We start from the raw sequence: 11734 nt of genomic DNA on the forward strand, positions 1-11734 counted from the left end.
TAAAAAAGAATTGGGACACGTTGCATGCGTCTTGGTGTGTTTCAAGTAGTTGTGAAGGTAGGAGCTGCCATAGTTCTTTCCATTCTTTGAGTGAAATCTAAGGGAAATCTAGGTGTCGTTTACTTTTAAGATGCACTAATTTTCCAGTCTCTCCCCTCCCCCTCACACCCTTCTTTGATAGATGCAAAAGTAATTCTCAGTCAAGAGGCAAATTGTGAGCAATGTTGGCATACCCAGCTTGAGGTGAACCAGATGCTGATTATGTTTGTTTGGTATCCAGAAAAGCTTGAAATACTCCAGGATTTGGACACTTTTATTGCAGACATAAGTTGGTTGCAAGAATCTGGGGGGCTTGCTCTGTTTGGGGTGGGTTTTTGTTTTGTTCCCAGCACAAACCACTGTTCATGTGGAAAACCTCGTTCCCAGCCTTTCATAGAACAGAGTTAACTAAAGATCTGCACACTTAATGCTTCCAGACCATGCTGCCTGCTATGAAGCCTGGGTAGTAAGGGCTGGAGACCATCAATGGGGACTGAAGGAAATATTTTCACCCCCTTCTAGGGAAAAGGGATGGTTGTTCATGAAAATTCCTCAGTGGTTTTCCCATTCTGTAGCAACAGGATGGTAGCTTTTATGAAGAATGCTTGGACTTGTGTGTCTGTGAGTGAAATGAAGCCTCTAGTTGGCCATTGGTATCTGTTTGGGAAATGTTGTCTTTGGGAACTGCCCTGCAGTTTTCTCACTGTTGAGGCTGTTTGGGAGATTACTGGATCTTTCTGTCTTTTTACTTACCGCTTGCAATTTCTTCAGTACCTGGTTTCAGTGACATCCCTGGTGGTTGTGGAGATGATGAGATGTCATGATGAGAGAGGAGAGAAATGCTGTGGATTATAGCTTATGGCATTTCCTTCTTTTCCTCCTTCCTCTGAGAGAATTTCTCTTCTCTTTCCCAGTCCCACTCCCAGAAAGGATCAATTATGATAGTATATCTTAAACTTCTGGTTGCTGGACAGCCTTTAGGGGCAGTTGTTCCTCAAGGAGGAAGCAGTGCAAATGATTAGGTTCATTTAGCAAAAACAGATTGACCCATATGTTGGCCGTGACCCCATATGCTGCATATGCACACAGGCTGAACCCAGTGCTGCTCACCCTGCACACAACACTGGGTCTGTCCACAATGTGCACTGCATGCTGTGCCCCACTGACTCGGCCCTGTGCATTAGCTATGGGGATGGTTTGGATTGGGCTGTGCCAGAGCCAGCACACAGAGCCAATCTGACAGGGCACCATTTAAGCCCTATGTGCTGCATGCAGCATGTGCTGGGTCTGGGGCATGGGCTTCCTGCATGTGGTGGCCTAGACTGATCCTTTGTACTGCTTGCAGTGCTGGGTCTGGGGCACATGTGCGCAGTGAGCCCCAAGGCTGGTGTGTACTACACACTGCATGTGCACTAGACCCAGTGCTGGGGTGCTGCACAAGAAGTCCATCCTGGTCCATTTACAGACCTGCCCTACAGACCTGCCCAGTGTCCAGGCTTGCAAGGCTAGATGAGTTTGACATCCCTAGTCTACATGGAGGCATCTTGTTCTCTTCCTTAGGACAGTGCTGCTGTTTTGCTGTATCTTGCCATGGAGAAACTGTCCCTGCCCTGGGCTCTGGCAACATTGGGGTTACACTGAGCCCCCAAGGTTGTATTTGGGTGTCAGCCATACTTTGGAGCCCTGCCTCTCTGCAGGTAAAGGTCTTCTTTTTTGGTTCAGCAGGGGCTATTCCTGCCTGATGACAGCAGGGTCTTTGGAGCAAAAATCACTAGAAATAAGGAGTTGGGTTCTCCTGGCTAGGATACAATTATTTTAGCTGCTGAAGGAAGGAAACTGGCAGGCCTCATCCTTCCAAAGATTAAGTGTGTGTGCCCTGAAACCTGTTGGCATGGTTTTTCCTCCACCCTTGCTAAAGGGCTGTCTGGACAAGGTCCCCCCCCCCCAACTGGACTTTGTTGCCTTTATAGGAGCCTCTTGGGTACAGTCTCCCTCTGTGGAAGAATGGAAAGAGTACTGCTGTCTTCTGCAGGAGTGAATCCTGTCCAAGTCAGCCTCAATGTATGCAGTCAGCAGCTTGCCCTGCAGCCTCGTGGTGACAGCTCCTGTGTCCTGCATCTTGCTTAGCCAGAGCCCAAGTAACTTTTCCATTCTCAGAGGGTGTGTGTATGTGTGTATATGTATATGTATGTGTGTGTGTGTGTGTGTATATATATATATATATATGGACTGCACTGCTAGGCTTTTACAGGGTACAACAGAGCACTGCTGGTTCATGGACCACAAAAGGCCAAGTCTGTCCCCTTCCCTCACAGCTGATTGTAATCTACCTTGGACTCACTAAGACAGCAGTTCTCAACATTTTTTGTGCTAGGACCCATTTGTAAACATCAGTGATCAGTCCTGACCCTGTGCCTCTCACTCCCTACCTGCTGCCCCTAGGCCCCAGCTCCCTAGTGTGTGGGGGAGTGTGGGACATGGGGTCCCCAAGCAGCCCCTTGCAGGCTGGAACTTTGCCAGCCTGCAAGGGAAAATCCATGGTTTCCTATGTTTTTCCCATCCATTTTTAAGTTGATGGGTCCATTTTTAAAGTTTGTTTGTGACCCTTTCATATATTCTCACAACCTACTTTTGGGTCACGACTCATGGGTTGAGAATCACTGCTCTAAGAGGCTTGAGGCTTCAGAACTGAGCATGTGCAGAATTTTCCCCAAATCTTCAGGTCTCTTGTGTGCTTTCCATGGGGCAGAGTGTTCGTTACATCCAGAAGCAGAGATTTTCCAGACCCCCTTCTCTTCCCACCCCCACACTTATTACATGTAGTTCTCAGACTTCCTTCCAGTTCCCTTGCTTTTGCTTCTTGATTTATTATTTTCTGTAGCATTTAATTATACATTTCTTATTTTTTATACTGGAAGTGTTGAATATTGAAACCCCATGCCCAAAGTTTCCAGATACAGTGGCCTAGTCTGTGGAGGGTCTGACGGTAGTGCATATTGCTGGGGTTCAGTGTTTCAGAAAATCAGCCTGCTTGTTTGGGTGTCAAATTCAGATGTAGTCATCAAAAAGAGCTTTTTGAAGTTTTTTGTAGGAGAGAGAGATTTTCTGGGAGTAGGGAATGGGCTTCTTTGATTAAATTTTTACAGAAAAACTGCTAAGATGATTAGTTTTTCCTCTTGGTGGTATTTTTTGTGATTTTCTTTTAGACTGAAATTTCAGAATGTTTTTTGAAATGGCTCTGTCACTGAAAATGCAGGTTTTGGAAATCTTTCAAAAATTTTCAATCATTTTGGTAAAAAGACCCTTAATGTTTGATAAATAGCCATTTTGACAGCAAAATGGAGTTCACTTCAGAACTTTTCACATTTGTGTTTCACAGCCCCTTGTAATCTCTTCAGCAGAGAATGTGGACCTCAAGGAGTAGGATTCTTAGAAAGCAGGGCTGTCCAATATATTTGGCCTTGAGTGGCCAGATTTGGATCATGGGGCCTCTCATGGGCCGGATGACCCACCTCTAGTGGCAGACAGTGGCTTGTCAATGCATTTGCTGTAACTGCTGCGTTGGCATGACTGCACAACCCAGGTGGACATTTTCCCTTCACCCTGCCCTCCCCTCGTCACTGATTTCAGTCACCAATGGTGACTGAAGACCCCACATTTGCCAGCAGACAATAGGGTGCAGGAATGAACAGTGAGAGTTTACCCTGTGGGTTCCTGATCCATGCCAGCACAGTGGCTCTAGCAGATGCTTTGACAAGCCCTATGGGATGCCAGTTGAGCAGCCCTGTTCTAAAGCATGTTAAAGATACTGGGCCAGGTCCTGAACTGGTGTAAATGATTTGAGTGCATTTAAGTCAAAGGAGGCTTTAAATTGAGGCGCTGGCTCTGACCCTTGTGTCTCCCCTTAATGCAAGCTCTGAAGCCTATGGGCTTTGTGATGCTCCTCAACCTGGGTTCCCTGTCCAGTCATATTAAAGTCCATGCTCTGCCTTTTGGCTCTGGAGGTTTGGGAGAGGGGGCAGACGGTTTGGGAAGAATGTTGGTCCCCGTTTTGGGGATAATTCTCTAGTATCAGCCACCAATCTTAATACCAGTAAAAAACATGAGAGGCAGCCACTGATGAGGTTAGTGTTCTAAGAATGGCCCTCAAATAAAAGATATTCTATGTGATGGGAGTTTGACACCTGTGAGGTATGGAATCGGTCCTGTGCAGATATCATGGAGGAAAATGCTGTGATAGCTGTGAGGCTGGGCAAACAGTTTAATACTGCTGCTTCTGGGAATGACCTTGCAAAGCATGCAAGAGAGCAGAAATAATGCCAGGCAGTCATTCTGATCTGGCTAGGGTCTGCACAGTCTCATTAAACCAGAACAAAACCAATTTAGAAACATTTCAGAAGTTAAGCTTGTGCTTGGTGCACAAAAGATGTGACAGTGTGTGCCCTTGGAGCTGCAAGAGAAAGTTAAAGCCCTGGGGGCAGCCAAAAACATCTAGTTAATCAAGAGCTCTCTGGGATAAAAAGCTAGCAGTAGGAAACATTGGTTTCACTGACTGGGCATTGCTCTCCGTAGTTCCCCTGTGGTCTGGTGGCTGTTTCCTCAGCAGGAAATCTGCCTCTTTAAAGCCAGGTTGTCAGAACCTGCTCCTCAACCAGAAGTGCATGGTTTTCTGTTAGTTTTGTGTGCATGATAGTGGGGATTTTCCATTGTTCCCAAGAATAGCTGCTCACATGCAGGATGCTATTGAATATCTGGGTCCTTCTGTAGGTACTGAGCCTTTGTGAAAATTCTGGCCTGTGCAATAGGAATATTTGTTTTCTACGGGCTAAGTTTGCTATTGGCTTTTGATTTTTCAGATGGTCAGATGCCACTCCTATGGCTTGTTTTGGAGTACTACCTGGTAGACCATATCTGGTGCATGGTTAATGGTTTGTGCCAATTTCTAGCTCTCTTGAAGATTAGTCTCGGTGAAGAAAGGTGTTTGCATAAATCCTATGCATCCTCTACTTGAGGGAAACAGTATCTGACTCAGGATTTCCATCAGCTATACATCCATGCCTTCACCTGCTTTTCTGAGTCAGCAGGTGTTACTTAGGCTTACAGCTGCAGAGGATGATCATGGCCAGATAACCTATTCTGCTGCTGTGTTTTAAGGTGCTTGGAAGTTTTGAATGCAGTTCAGTGTTTGCCAGACCAAAACCAGGGTGAATTCCAAGCCCCATTGAGTTCCACTGGGGCTTTGCCAAATGACTCCAGCAGTGTTAAGGTTTTATTCTTTAATACTTGAATGGTGTTCAGTCTTGGACTAAGCTTTTTCCTACAGGAGCCTGGGAAAGTACTGAAAGAGGGTAAAGATCACTCCAGCCTCTTAGATTCAGGATATAGGGAAGACAGCTCTGATTAGAGTCTTGCTTATTTAGTAACATTCTCCTTCTTATTTTTGGGCTTGGTTTTATCTTCACTTTTTTAAGGGTTAATTTTTAGGGTTAATGGGAGGATGACAAGTCCCAAATGGAATGGCTGCAGTTGGACAGTAGGATCTAGGATAGAAAAAGAGTCCAAGTACATTGTGTCTAGCTTTTTCATCTCCCAGAATAACACTGGGTTCAAGAGGCAAAGTCTTGGTACCTTGAGTGACCTAGGGTGTGGGGTCTCACCTCTGGAATTATTTTTCCTGCAAGGTGGATGTCCTTCTGGTTCATCATCTCAGTGCCTTGTACTGAGTCAGTGGCTGAACTTGGAGCAGATGCTGGAGCCTGTGCTAGTGCCACAGGATCTGCATGCAGGGTGTTAATGTTTTCCCATTCTTCTGCCTTGCACTTCTGTCCCCATTCACCACTCTTAAAGGCTGGATGTTTACCCATTTTTGATCAAAGGATCTGATTTGAATAATTTCCCAGGTACTTTTCCAAAAGGACATGGGTTTATTTGATCTGCTGTTGGTGGAGAGGCATGAATCAGGAACTGCTACACAAGCTGCAGCTGTATCCACGTTTCAGGCCAGACTCTTCCCAGTGTAAACCGGTGTAGCTTGGCTGACTTCAGTGGTATTAACTGATATTTACACCAACTGGGGAATCTGGCTTGGCAAGTTTTGCTCCTCATGCCTCCCTTAAGTGCTGATTTTGCTCAGGTCACCCAAACTCTAGACGGCAGTGACTCAAGAGGTAGGTTCTGTTTCTTAACTGATTTCCATTGCTTATGAAAATCAGAACCTAGCTGGCCCTACCCAGGTGCAGGGGAGGTTTCCTCTGCATCAACCCTTTCTGTTCTAGACCAGTGACTGCCAACCCAGTCTGCAAACCAATCTTAGCCCTCACCTGTCCCACCTCCTCTGGTTCCTACCTTGGGGCTTTCCAAAATTGGAATGGTCTATCACAACTGTCTGCATGGGCATATGTGAGCAACGTGCACCCCACCCTAAGATCAGAGGCCCAACAGGCATTGTTTCCTTGTAACCAAAGATAAACTTAACACCAGGGTATGTAGAGCATGTTGGCTAGTGTATTTCTTTACTGTATCGCACCAGCTGCTTCCTTTTATATATATGAAGTAGGAATGTTTATGCAGAATTAAAATGGAGTCAACCAGTAGTGAGTAGAGTAGAAAATGGACGTGTGTGGACACCAGATACTAAGTAATGAGACCCTTAATACCAAGTATGCACTTTTCCTGACTACTTTGTTTTCAATGAGTTTTGTTTTCAGCTTTGTTCTTCAATGAGTTTTTTGCCTCTATATTCCTGAACGTGGATCAGAACAAATCTCCCACTTGGATCATAGACCGGCACAAAAAGGGACACCAGTCCACCAACTGTTAGTGCTGACTTAGTGAAAGGACAATTGGAGGGGCTGGATGTGTTTAAGTCAGCAGGCCTGGATGAGCTTCATCCAAGGGTACTGAGGGATTTGGCCAGTGTCATAGCAGAGCCACTGGCATGGCTGTTTGAGCACTCTTGGTGCTCGTGTCAGGTCCCAGAGGACTGGAAAAGGGCCAATATGGCCCCTATTTTAAAGAAGGGGAGGAAGTCTAGATGGATAACTGTAAACTAGTTAGTCTCGCCTCTATCCTCGGGAAAACCTTTGAAAAAAATATTAAGGATCACATTTGTGGGAATCCAGTGGGGAAAACAATGCTGAAGGGCAACCAGCATGGATTCGTAGTAAGTAGATCCTGCCTGACTAACCTTGTTTCATTTTATGACCAGGTCACAAAATGCTTAGATGTATGAATCGAGGTAGAGGTCATCTACTTACATTTTAAGAAGTCCTTCGATACGATGTCTCATCCTATTCGCACAGATAAACTGAGCAGCTGTGGTGTAGATGATTACACAGTTGGTCAGGTGGGCAGCAAATTGCCTTAGGGGTCACACCTAGAGAGTGCTAGTGGATGGGTCGGTATTGACCTGGAAAGATGTGGGCAGTGGAGTCCTGCAAGGGTCAGTCCTTGGACCTGTGCTGTTCAATATCTTCATCAGTGACTTGGATGAGGGTGTGGAGAGCGCTCTGTCCAAATTTGCAGATGGTACCAAATTATGGGGTAAAGTTAACATGCTAGAGGGTAGGGAATAAATCCAGGTGGATCTGGACAGGTTGGAAAAGTGGGAAGAACAGAATAGGATGCAGTTCAATAAGGACAAGTGCAGGATGCTGCATCTATAGGGAGAAGGAATCATCAGCACGCTTACAGGCTGGGAGATGACTTTCTCAGCAGCACAGCAGCGGAAAGGATCTTGGAATCATTGTTGACACTAAGATGAACGTGAGTCATCAGTGTGACGAAGTGATCGGTAAAGCTAACCACACTTTATCATGCATTAGCAGCTGCATGGCAAACAGGTCCAGGGAGGTGATACTTCCCCTTTATGCCACCTTGCTCAGGCCGCAGTTGGAGTACTGTGTCCAGTTTGGAGCGCAACACTTCAAGAGGGATGTGGATAACCTTGAGAGGGTTCAGAGGAGGGCCACTCATATGGTTAGGGGCCTGCAAGTAAAGCCCTAGGAGGAGAGATTGAGGACTCTGGATTTCTTCAGCTTCTGCAAGAGAAGGCTAAGAGGCGATCTTGTGGCTGCCTATAAAATTGGGGTGGGTCAGTAAGGAATAGGAGATGCTCTGTTTACCAGGGCACCCCTTGGAGTAACTAGGAACAATGGTCGCAAACTGATGGACAGCAGATTTAGGTTAGACATTGGGAAGAACTTCTTACGGTGAGAGTTGCGAGAATCTGGAATGGGCTTCCAAGGGAGGTGGTGCTCTCCCCTACCTTGGGGGTCTTTAGGAGGATGCTGGACATGCACCTGGCTGGAGTAGTCTGACCCCAGCATTCTTTCCTGCCTACGGCAAGGGGTTGAACTCTGCTAAGGTCCCTTCTGACCCAAACATCTATGAATCTATGAAACTGAAGATCTTAAGATGCTCATCGAGTGCATTGGGCTGGGAGCTCTAAATAGAGTGAATATAGGATAACTTATGAAAATAATTTCCCCTCTACCTGCTCAGTTTGTAAGAAGCTACAACAGTGGTCATTGCCAGGTAGGAAGAAAGCTCTAAAGGCATTTATAGGTTAATAAGGAAATTTATTTTTTTTAAATGTCAATTTGTACATAAAGGGTCAAACGTGGGGCTGTTTATATCTGTAGCAAGTTGGCCCTGAAATTCACCTGCTGTATAACCTTCCATCCAGCATGTGAATTCATAGCCCATGAAGCTAGCAAGGAAGGATCTGTTCCAGGGAGCCTTTCCCTCAAGAGAATGATGGCAAATGACAACTTTTGTCCTGATGCTTACTGTGGAAAATAGGGCCTTTCCTGTGAGGGAGTGTTGAAAAGTTCATGAAAGTCCTGAGCTACTTTGCTGAACAAAAACTTATCAGAGAAGTAGAGTTACAGGAGTTACAAGATTCTACTTGTGAGGAATCTAAAGCGATAATGCATGGCTGAGTGGGGGAATCATACCTGACCCTGGTGTATTTTAAGGATGGAGGGTCTGGGATGACCACACTTCATGATGTCCTTTTAATAAGTCAGTGGCTATGTCGTGTTCCTGCATAATTACATCTTCCCCATATACGCATCTAACTCTTTTAGAGAGTGGCTAAGTGGTGAAAAGATAGACCTGTGTTCTTTTTCCAATTCTGCCACTTACTCATTGCATCACTTGGGCAACTCTCTTACCATATGTACATGTATAAATCAAGTACATTTTCCCCATAAGAATACCTTTCCAATATTAGGGTGCATGTTTCAAGTGAAGAAGCTGATTTCTGTCCTGGAATGGAGGCATAGGGACATTGGAATGGCTGCCAGGAGCTGAGTCCCACCAGCTGCATGGAGGAGATGCAGAGTTTGCTATTCAGCCAAAATGTAGCGATTTAACCATATTACAAGCAGTGCCAAATCGGCAGCAGCTTTTGGCTGAGCAACCAGAAGCTGCTGCTCATTTGGCAGTGGCTGTTATGGGGTTAAACCTTTAGCTTCTGATGAATAGACTTTGTCCCTGCTCCAATTGGCTAGAATTCAGTTGCCTGGAAAAATCTTTTTTTTTTTTTTTCTTCATTCTACCTTCCCAAAAGAAGCTTTATGCTTATTTTGGGTAGGGGGAGTAAGAAAATATGGTAACTTTATTTTTCATGTGAAATAAGGTGCTAGTCCTCCAAAGCAGGGGTGTTTTTGAGATTGAATTAATCTCTAAAGCACTTTGAATTCTGTGGATAGGAGGCTCTATGCAAGTACCAGGCATCAACACAATGAATACCTGTTTTACTGATACATTCATGCATATTTCTCTAGGCATTTGTCTCCCTGGCTTTGGATTTCCTATGGCATCATTGAATTTAAGTTCTCTACAATAAAATATAAAGCAAACAAGAACATGTTGCAGGGGAGGCCCTTCAGCTCTGAAGGAATCCAGAGCTATGATAACAGACAGGTACACAATTCAAAGAATGTGCCCTAAGCAGATAGATTTCCTCTAATCCATTGCAATCCTCCCGCAGCTTTTGTCCTCAAGGTGAAAAGCATCCTACTTTCACAGCGTCTTAAGCTGAGCAGCATTTAGAGAAGCAGAGTAAAGTTGTTGCTGTTATGTGTGCATGCATGTGGAAGAGGGAGAATCGATAATTTGTCTCATCAGAAGCTACTGGACATGTATAAGAGTGAGATTGCAGTAGAAAACTTCATGTGTCTCCATTGCTGGATGTTTTCTACTGCCTGCTAGTGCTACTCTACCTTTTATTTCAGGTTGTGGTTTTTTTTTTAATGCCTTTGGGGAAAAGCTCATTTTCTTTTGATTCCTTGGAGCTGTGTTCACATTTGGATCTCAGCTCGGTTTAGTTACTTGACAGCCAAAAACGAGCCAACTCGAAATGGAACCGAGCTCTGTACAGTAGTAGACAGGCCCCTAGCACTGGAGATATTGAAATCAGCAGGAATTGGGTGCCATAGTTATTTTGGCCCTGATCCAATGCTGCTGAATTCAAGTGGGAGTCTTGGCCTTGACTTCAAAGGGATTGATGCTTGCCTTGAGCAGTGACATCGTGCCCAGATACAGTGCCCTCAAGGTTTTCTGGTACTATGGTGAACCTCAAGGTCAGATTGTGTGTCATCAAGCCCCTAGAGAAGTAATGTCCTGGTGTGATGCCATCCCATAGGAAACAGTAGGCTGGAAAGTTTCCTATTTGAAATGCTTATGGTTTCCTTCCCTGTTCCCATTACTGTAGCCAGCACCTTGTATCTCAGGGAGGGACAGGGGACCCTGGTCATGGAAAAATGCACCTACCCCCGTTCTCCTATTTCTGGGGCCCAGCCAGCATACAGGACCGTTCAGTAGGGCCTTACACGTTGGACTACTTTTTTCCTTTGCTGCTTTTCATTTTCACAGCTGTGCCTGTCGCTGAGTTCCACTGGCAGCATGAAATTACCGCCCTGAAAGCAGCTCTTGAAGCAGTGCCAGCTGCCCAGAAGCAGGAAGCACCATGAGCCTCACAAGAGAGCCTGTTCTTACTTGCTGTCTAGACAAATTGATGTTGAGCCTGGAGTGAGAATTTAAAACTATTGCCATTGAAAGCCACATGCCTACCTGAGACCACTTAGAGCTGTGCTGTGGCAACTGTGCATTGAAACCCTGACGCCTGTCACACACCCTTTATGCCAAGGGTGTCAAACTAGTTGGGCCTCATAGGCCAGATCCAGATCATAAGGTGTCCTGCAAGCCAGATGACCTGTGAGTCAAAGCGGTGGCATTAATCTCCTCACTATATTGGTGTGCCTCTGCTGCTTGCCCCCTCTTTTCCCCTGCTGCTGATTTTAGTCACCAGGGATGACTAAAAACCCCAACTGTGGCAGCACATAAAGACTAGGGAGTAAGGAAGGCAAACAGTGTTAACTCCTGAGTTCTGAAGCTGTGGTGAAACAGCAAGGATTAATGCCACCACCACAAGGACTCTGGTAGCTCGTGGCAATGAGTCCTGTAGGCCATATATGGCCCACAGAGGTGGGTTGTCCATCCCATGAAAACCCTGAGGCCAGATGATGGACTTTGCAGGCTGGATCTAGTCCATGGGCTGTATGTTTGACACCTCTGTTATGCTATGGTTACCCTGGAGGAGTTTTCATAAACAAGGTGCATGTGTGTGTGCACACATGTTCTGTAATGCCTCTGTGTGTGTGTGTGTGTGTGTGTGTGTGTGTGTGTG

At 45.5% G+C, this 11734-nt stretch overlaps 1 protein-coding gene across 2 annotated transcripts in view; it reads left to right on the forward strand.

Annotated features, from left to right (window-relative positions):
• The window catches only part of FAM78B (family with sequence similarity 78 member B), a 28723-nt gene extending 17699 nt beyond the window's left edge, over positions 1 to 11024 (forward strand). The window contains exons 4-5 of one of the 2 annotated variants that reach the window (XR_002100161.1): positions 9831 to 9969; positions 10921 to 11024. The gene's annotated coding sequence lies outside the window, so the exon portion shown is untranslated. Of the gene's footprint in view, positions 1 to 9830 lie in introns of both variants that reach the window. The other variant, XR_002100160.1, reaches the window with a different exon arrangement.
• The last annotated feature ends 710 nt before the right edge of the window (positions 11025 to 11734 follow it).

The sequence above is a fragment of the Crocodylus porosus genome, unplaced genomic scaffold, assembly GCF_001723895.1.
Source record: "Crocodylus porosus isolate Cpor-Errol unplaced genomic scaffold, CroPor_comp1, whole genome shotgun sequence".
Taxonomy (NCBI): Eukaryota; Metazoa; Chordata; order Crocodylia; family Crocodylidae; genus Crocodylus; species Crocodylus porosus.